Here is a 9,464-nt window from a genome sequence, read left to right as displayed (position 1 = left end):
ATTGTTTCAGACCACAGACGCTCGATTTTTTCTGAGGTTTTGCTTCCAACATGAACACTTCTGACGAATCCAACTGCATGTTGTTGACAACGTCACGTCCAAAACATCCAACACGGTGGATTGGTTGTTTCACGTTTCACTCAATGTTATATATGATAAAAGGGCCAAGACTACAGAGACAGCCACTTCAAAGACAACATGTTGAGAGGAATAAACAAAGAGCTTCAGTATGAAGATGGTGTGTGTAGCTATGGATGGCTGCTGCTCTGGGTCAGTCAGGTCTTTTAAATAACTCGCCTGCTTCAGCTGCATCCTGAAGCAGCTGTGTTACAGTTTCTAAAGAAACTTGCCAAGTTCCCTCCTCTCTTACTCTGTATCAGCTGTTCACAAATATGTCATTTTAAAAATTGTTTTTATTAGGTAAAAGAATCCCTAGATCATGTTCACCCGATGTTGATTGCATCTTTTTTTTTTGCTGCAGTGCGATTCATTTTTAGAAGCCAAATAATTGATTTGCAAAATTGCTTGACGTGAATAGTCACACAGGTTGAAATTTTGTCTATGAAATATCTGCAAATTCGTGTCGTATATTTGTGTTGCCGTTGGTGTGTAAAGACCTTAACTCATGAAAACTATTTCCTCAGCACCCTGCATACTTGTCAAGCCCCCCTCCTTTAGCACAGGGAGAGAATAAATCCTTGAACCGGCCATGCCAGGGATGCTATCATAAATGGGAGTAACATTTTAAGTGCCCTCCCGGAAGCCACCTTCTACCACCACCATCTCCACCAACCATCACCTCTCCAGGGGCATCTGCAGGAATATTATTATCTAATCACAGCTCTAATAAGACCAAACAAGATCTTGGGCCCCTTTAACCCACCCATGTACCCTCCAGGCTGAGAGTGGCCATTACCCTCCACGCCAACGACCCCCTCTCCGCCCCCCCACCTCCTCACGGGTTCCCACAAACACACCAGCACACACACACACACACGCACACACACCACCTCTCCCTCTCTTGCTTCTACACACCCCACATACATCAGTATGTCTTTAGCACTGGCCGGGCTGTACAGGCAGTGAGAGCAGAGACACAGTATTAGTATTCAGAGCACAGGGAGGAAAAAAAGGAGAGGGAGCGAGCGAGCAGCCGAGTGAGAGTGAGAGGGAGGGGATAGTGAAATAGAGAGAAGGAAAAAACACAAGGAGGGGGGAAAAATATAAGAGAAGACTACAGGAAACGGGAGGGAAACGAGGGGAGGGCAGAGATATCATATTGTTCATTTCTCCCTCTCAGTCTGCCTTCCATCCCGGCTGTTGCGGGGCTCATTGCTCGGTGCGTCTTGGAGAGAAGAGAGAGACGGAGAGAGGAGGAGGAGGGGGGTGGACACAGCGAAAGAGGGCGGAATGCCCCTTTACAAGCGTCGCATCTGACTAAAACAGCGGAGAGGCTCGTAAATCGGAAATTGGACAGAGAGGGAGACAGTGTCTTCTGCAAAGGTAGGAGGATATTCGCTTTGTTGCTCCTGTAGCCAGCATGCATTCGGCTGTGTGAGATCTGCGAGCTGTGCGTTATTCGCATCATATCTTGCTTTGATCCTGCATCCCGCACTGGGCTCTGCTCAATGTGCCCTAAATCTAGCAGCATGTGTCTGTTTTCCATAAATATTTAATGTATATTATTTGTGCACCACCCTGGTTCTTCCATATTGCATTGTGCCATTAGTAGGAATGTGTTTCGAGCATTACAGTGGGATGCATGTAGTGTGGAGGCAGTCTATACAGGCTCATGTAGGCTGTACTATCCTATATACTGTAACAGATAACAGGCTCCTGTCTGGATTACAAGTGTATCAATGGCAGCTCCTCACACTGATGGTGATGAAGATGATGATGGTTTAACTTTTATTTTATTTGGCTATTAAGACGAACAGACAGTGGGGTGTGCGCGCACGGGCACGCAGAAAACACACAGAAGACAGGTTGACGTGCGTAAGACGTGCGTAATTCCCCCTCCACCCACACCCCACCCACTTACCCCCCCCCCCATCAAAGGCACAGTTGCTCTGGCTTCACACCACACAGAAACATATTTATGCAAAAAAAAAAAAAAAAAAAAAAAAAAAAAAAAAGACAGAAAAACCACTGAGACACACTGACTCACCGGCTCTGACATAGCAGTAGGTGAAAAATGAAGTGAGGGCGGCCCGTTGTCTCTCTCTCTTTCTGTGTGTGTGTGTGTGTGTGATTACACTCCCTGTCTGTAAATAGGTCCCGCTCTGCAGCTCCACTGGCTGTGCAAGAGACAGGAAGAGCGGCACCAATATCCCAGGGTTCCTGGCTGGCCACTTGCTCTCTATTTCCTGTCCCACGTTATAGATAATTTAGACACTTGCAGCTCCAACAGGCCCAGAGTGCTGCTGGAGAGCTGCGAGAGCCTGAGCAGCAACCTTTGATATGTGTGAATGTGGGATAGAAATAGGTGGAGATAAAAGGAGACAGTGTCTGCCTGGGTGTGAACGGGTGTTTGATTGCATGTTTATAGAGATATATGGTCCTAAGCAGATATTAAGGCCCCCACGCTCCCACCTCGTGTTATTTATTTGCTGAAAGGGTGTCCAGGAGCTATTATAGGACAGGCTAAATTGGAACAACCTCGAGGCTGAGGCTCAGCAAAGCTATTACCTCTAGTCAATAGACATTAATATCCCCACGCTCAATCTTGGCCTCATACGGCGCCGTCTCTGTCCCGGCGAAACACACTACCCACCGCTCTACTGGAGTAACCAAAAAGATGTGTTGTAGTAGCCCTATCTGTTTACCCCTGTGCATCAATCCGTCACAGCCGAATGAGCAGAGAGGAGCGATGATAGCATTGTCTCGGGCAGACATCACCGTGGCCTCGAAAGGAAGTGATGCAAAACAAAACGGAGGATATGCCAGCTCCGGTGGAGGGAGGTCACGACCTCTATGAATCAGGGAGAGTCCTGACGAATGGCGGATGATCTAAGGGTACACGAGTACATCGATTTGAGATGGTACACGACATGATACGGCCCAGCAGGGTACAGCAGAGCAGACAGCATCAAAGTCTGGAACAGAGAGGCGCGGGTCACGGGGGCCAAGTCGCCGGCCCGCGGAACACAGCTGACGGGGAACGGCACGTCTTTAAAGGAAACTCCTGACGCAAAAATTGGCATGAGGGCGCAGACATGGGAAGTGTGAAACTCGCTTAAACACTTAAGCAAATTTGCAGACTTTAAACAAAACACGACAACAAAAGCATTCTGGGAAAGGATGAGAGGTTCAATTAAAGATGACTTCCAGGTACAGATGAAAACAAAAGACGGAGCGTGGCAGCGGAGAGGGGGAACTGAAAGCAGGTTCAGTGAGATCTGACTGAAACATCCTATTAGGTATATCCAATGGATTAGTCTCCTTTGTCTACAGAAGCTTTATGTTCTCACACAAAAAAGGGGTCTGACTGTTCTCACTTCAATTTTGCAATTATGAAGGTGTTCGGTTTCTCCCCATTAAAACAGTTTGACATTTCAGCGATAAACAGTAATTCCTATTAGTCCGAGCTTAATAAAGAGAGATGAGGTGAACAGGAGGGGAGTGAAAGAGATTTTTATGAAAAGTGAGTAAGAATATGATCCTGAGTTCTGAAATGAAACCGGTAGAACCTCAAAGTAATACGTTTACTACTGTTTCCACTGCTAATAATACACTTGTAGAAATAAAGACGCTAACTAGAACCAGGGTTGCCCCCATAGGAGAGCCGCTTTTGGTTTCAGGTAGAACCTTTTATAGAGATTCTACTTGGACCTGTGCAGAGAATTCTATCCAGAACCCAGCATAGTGGGTTATACCTAGAATCACAAGTGAGAGGTTCTACAGGAGAACCTTTCTGTGGTACAATGGTTCCACCTGAATCCCTCTTTAGGGGTAGTAAGTAGTCCACCCAGGGAGTTCCACCATGAACCCTGTAATTTTCCAAGGGTTTATCCAGAACCCACCCATGAGGTCCTCCTGCAGACCTTCTTATAGTCCAATGGTTTTACATAGAACCCACCCAGAGGGTTCTACCGAGAAGCTTCTTATATTCCAAGGTTATTTATCTAGTACCCTCTCTGGTGGTTCTGTCCAAAACCTTTCTCTGTTCTAAGGGTGCTAACAAGAATCCACCCAGGGGGTTCTACCACACTTTTATTTTCCACTGGTTAATCTAGAACTCACCCAGTGGGTTCTCCGGCAAACCCGTTCATATTCCAATGATTTTACTCGGAACTCACTGAGGGGGTTCTGCTGAGAGGCCTTTTAATATTCCAAGGATTTTATCTGGAACACAGTCAGGCCCTCTACTAAGAACTTTTTATATTCCAAGGGTTCCATTTAGAACACACTCAGGGGTTCTTTAGAGAACCTTTTTACATTCCATGGTTTTTATGTAGAACACACTCAGGGGGTTCTACTGATAACCTTTTTATATTCCAATAGTTTTATCTACAGTACACTCAGCGATTTTACCAAGAACCTTTCTATATTCTAAGGGTTTTACTAGAGCCCAACCTGGGGGGTTCTACCGAGAACACCTTTATATTCCAAAAGTTTTATCTTGAATTCATCCTGTGATTTATAGCAAGAACCTTTTTATGGTTTTATCTAAAACACAGTCAGGGCTTCTACTGACAACCTTTTTATATTTCAAGGATTTTATCGAGAACACTCTCAGGGGGTTCTGTCGATAACCTTCTTATATTATGGTCCATAGAACCCTTGACAAAAGATTTCTTTAAGCATTTCAACAGTCCTTGAAAAGTGTTCTTTGGATGAAAATTGTTCTTAATGGAATTAGTTTAAGAGAGAACCCTTAATGAAGTGTTTCCTCCAGAAAGAGTTCTTCAGATGCAAATGGTTCTGGGTAGAACTCAGGGGGAACCCTTATTTCTCAGAGTGTATTGATCCAGCCGCTTCTGAATGTGAAAAAGCTCAAATTACAGCAGACTCACGTTTGACGCGTTTTATTCGGTACAAACAGAAATATATAATTTGAGGAGAAAATGAAATGGCAGATGATGATACGGGGTTGCAACAGATCACAGGTTTACGGTGAACATCTGAACGTCTCCTGCTTCTTATTCAGCAGACAGCAGCGTTTCAAATGCCTTATCACTGTAATTCCCAAACCCAGCTGAGGTGTGTGATTCATCCCTCAGAGACAGATTGCACATACAGATTTCAGATTTCAGTCGCACTCTCTAACATGATCCTTGTTACTGAAAAACCCGCCCCCTGGGTTTTATCAAATTCACATTCGCCCTGCTCGAGGATTTTTGTTTGCTGTGGCTGTTTTTTGGTGGAGAAAAACCACTGAAATTCTCGTATGGAGGACTGCTGAGCCAAAAAATAAGAAATCCAATACACAAAAAAAGAGTGAGGGAGTGCATTCAATATTAGATAAATATTTATTGGTGTATGCCCCAGCAGTAAGAAATGGGAGTACTGTGTCGAGTTGTTTTTTTGGATGTGCTTCCTCACTCTAATTTGTATTGGATTTGTTGGATTCTTTGTCTCAGCTCTCCGTGCACCTGAAGGCGACTCCAAATCTGTCCGTTCTGTGCAAATAAAAGAATGATCCCTTCATTAGGAGGGGATACAAACATAAACGCCTCATCTGCTTCATCGCCTATAAGCTAGATTGAGGATGTAACGGCTGGACTGAGCCATTAAAAATGAGACGCTGAGCTGATGCTCCTCGGTGATTAACTGGAGGGGCCAGCAAGAGGCGTGAGGGTCAGTGTCTTGGTCAAGGACAACCGTTTCTGACTCAAATACCCTCGAATCTGCGTTTACGTCTATTCATGCTTCCCACTGGGTGTCTGGTTCTTCTCTCTGATGCAACTGGCCAAACATTTAGCTCCTGATCTGATTGATCAGCTGCTCCCATGATTCAGCCGCTTATAAATAGGCATCTGCATCTGTCCATTATATTCTCAGTCAGTTGATTACTTGTTTGGTCCATATAATGTCAGAAAATGGAGAGAAAATGTTGATCAGTGTTTCCCAAAGCTCATGATGACGTCCTCACATGTCTTGTTTTGTCCACAGGCCAAATATATTCAGTTTACTGTCACAGACGAGTAAAGAGACAAAAAATAGTCACATTCAAGAAACTGAAATCAGATGAATTTGGACATTTAATTAGCAGAACAGTTGGCAAATAATTTAATAGTTGATTAGTTGTTGCAGCTCTACTTATAAATAATATCTCAATATAAACATTTTCTCAAAAATAACATACTGTAAATTTTCAAAGAGTGCAAACATACAATGATTTTACAGAATATGGTGCATCACTGTAGACTGAATTACCCAACAGTATATAAAATAATTAAAACTAGCTGCAACCTTAAACATCTACAGCAGTAACATGCAACATACACATTAATGGAACAGTAATATTTCTCCAAACAGCATCACATATAACACTGACCGGGACCATTGCACTATACAATGAACAATTTAAAGGAGTAATATGTAGCAACTGTACGTAAAAGAATGAGTACAGCAGTCCAGAAAGTGAGTTAGAGACACACACTGTATATTAAATTGGTTGAACTGCTTCCTCCAGACTCTGCGAAGCTCTGCAGGAGCTCTGCAGGAGCTCTGCAGGAACGCAGGACGTGTGCAACATCGTAGATTGACAATAACAAGCTACGGCAAGTTGATCAGCTGTTTATAACTGTCAGTTGTCTGTCAGTGTTAAGTTAAGCCTGTTATCCTGAAAACAAAAGCCCACTGCTCTGAAAATAAACACTCATTTGAGGCATTTGAGTTCAGTGGATGCCTTTCTCATTGTCTGCCAGACTTCATTTACATTTTGCTCAATTTTAAACATTAAACGCATCTAAAGCTTCTACAACTTAATTAATGACTTTTTACATGTCATAAACATACACTAACTCATTTGGCGAACATTCAGCATTAATTTGAACTCTACTGAACGTGAAACGGGCAAACTAAAAGTTTTCTCTGGCCTTGAATAGAAATTTCAAACAGGACACCACGGCTGCAGTGTTGTTGTCAGAGAGGCGAGTATTTCAACACATCATGATCATTTTATGATTGATTACAGTTAATATATTACAGACTTCTCCTTTAAATTAATACAGAACCTTTGCTTGTAGTAGAGTTAAGGTTTTGGCAAAATGGACAAAATCATATAGCACAATCTTTTTGACCAAATACTGTAACTAATGATTATTTTCATTATTTTCCTTGATTAATTGATTATAAATCGATTAGTGGTTTGGTCCATAAAATGTCTGTTTTCCTCAAATGTCTTGTTCTGTCCGAAACACAAAGATATTCAGTTTACTGTCATAAGAGGACTAAAGAAACCAGAAAATATTCACATTTGAGAAGTTGTAATCACAGAAATTGGACATTTATTGCAAAAAAAAACCAAACTCAAAACAATTTAATTGATTATCAAATTAGTTTACGATTAATTTGTTAATTGATTTATAATCAATTAATCCTTGCAGCTCTAGAATGGCTACTGGTGCTTTCACAAAATATTAGCACAATAGATTTTTGATAAACATCAGTAATGTAAATATAATGACTCAGAAAAAAATAATTCCTTTAACAGTTTGGTAAGTTTTCCTTTAATGCAGCCTTTAAAACCAGGAAAACACTTAAGTCATATCATTATATAAGAATATATCTAAGATGATGTCTAGAATATATTATTGATAATGATATTGATATGATATCGGTATATTACCCAGCCCTACACTGACCTCCTCCAGTTCCTCTCTTCTTTGTTTCCGTCATGTGATTGGACAGGACCTCCGTATCCCGGCTCTCCTTTCCCCCCGTCGTGTGATCAGGCTGTGACCTTGCATGCCGTCCTGTCTCCTCGGCCCGATCGGACGGTGACCTTACCGGTCGACCGGTCTGTGTTGTGGTGTATTTCGTTCCCTGGGAGTATTGATCCCAGGCAGAGCAGCAGTCAATGGAGCGTCTGTGGGAGGTTTAGTGTTGCTCTGTACACTACAGCGGGACCGCGCGTCCCTGGGCATGGCGCTATCAGAGTGGAATGATTCGTCAACATGTTTCTGAAGGCATATTTATCTGCGAATAACCAGCCTCTGTAAATATTTTGCTTGTAGTAAATTGCCTCCCCAAACCCTTGATTACCATTGTTGCTGTGTCACCCCTCGCCGCCAGCTTCCTATGTTTTTTTTTCCTGCCCTTCTCTGCTCCAGTTTTTTTCTCCTCCCTCTTTATCTGTCTCGCCACCAATTTAATGTCAGCATCTCTTTTATCTCTCTCCCTCCCTGTCTCTTTCTCCCTCTGTCTGTTGCTACACAATCCTTCTTTCTGTCTGTCTGTCTTTCTGTCTGTCTGTCTGTCTGTCCATTCCTTCGTTGCCCCCCCCCACCTCCTGATGCTCTCACTGGCATTTGAGGCGGCCAGTTTTGTGCCAGACAGCCATTCCTCAGATTGAGATATCCTGAGTTTTAAAGTCACTCAGACAGATTTACTATCTTAATGGGAGAGAGCGGCGGGGGCCAAGAGGAGGGCTGGTGTAGGATGTTGGGTCTGGATGGCGTTTTGATTCGGTAATTTCGTATTCCTTTCCGCAATAGGCCAAGCTGAGATGGACGGATAAATAGACTCTGCATTATCTGAGTTTCCCTTAGACTGACAGACTATCCTAATGTGACAATCAGCTTCTCAAAAGAGACAGAGACATAAGGCGAACAAGAGAGGGAGAGTGTTTCTGTCTTCAAGAGGAGACGGAGAAAACTAGAAAGGGAGTGGAAGCATTTCTCGTTCCGGATCTCGTTCCGAGTGAAGTATGTCTTTGCCTAATGCGGTGATTGATTGATGGGTGTGAGACAGATGGACACATAAGGAGCCCTTTGCTTGGGAGGTGCCACTCAATACACAAAGACTGACGCTGACATTTTACAGAACAACATACATCAAATGATCAATAGTCCTTCCTCTGTCCAACGAGGCACCTTACTTGAGAAATGGGTCTGCTGCTGCATCACAAGGACAAAACGGCTCGGTGGAAAAGTGAGCTGACCTCACCGTGAACATTGTTTCGCCAGTGATTTATTTGCCAGCCACACCACGACTCGCACACGATTTTTGGCAAAGGCGTAGTCAATACCAGGGGTTTTGCAACAGATCTGTATTATTAGACACAACTTTGCATACATCCTCCTCAGTCAGAGTCCCTGGAGGCTCGCAGACTGTGAGAAACTGGAGTTTGGGCATTGACCTGCTTTTATTTAGACAGAATGAGTTCAAAAATAAAGACTGTATGCTAAGGAAGTCTAGTTTCTCTTGGATGAAAGGACGAGGCATAAAGCAGCCAGACTTAATACATCTAATTATACCTCCATTTGATATTTTAGGAGGTTTTGTAGAAGATTGGA

The 9,464-nt window shown here is 43.2% G+C and overlaps 1 protein-coding gene across 1 annotated transcript in view; it reads left to right on the top strand.

Moving 5' to 3' along the window:
• Nucleotides 1–1,243: 1,243 nt before the first annotated feature.
• The window catches only part of syt3 (synaptotagmin III), a 53,942-nt gene continuing 45,721 nt past the window's right edge, over nucleotides 1,244–9,464 (top strand). Inside the window, exon 1 of the mRNA XM_084744321.1 lies at nucleotides 1,244–1,503. The gene's annotated coding sequence lies outside the window, so the exon portion shown is untranslated. The remainder of the gene's footprint in view (nucleotides 1,504–9,464) is intronic.

Source organism: Lutjanus erythropterus, chromosome 19 (genome assembly GCF_056507025.1).
Source record: "Lutjanus erythropterus isolate fLutEry1 chromosome 19, fLutEry1.hap2, whole genome shotgun sequence".
In the NCBI taxonomy this organism is placed as follows: domain Eukaryota; kingdom Metazoa; phylum Chordata; class Actinopteri; order Lutjaniformes; family Lutjanidae; genus Lutjanus; species Lutjanus erythropterus.
Note: the sequence above shows the minus strand (reverse complement) of the source record. Positions and strands in the feature narration are given on the sequence as shown.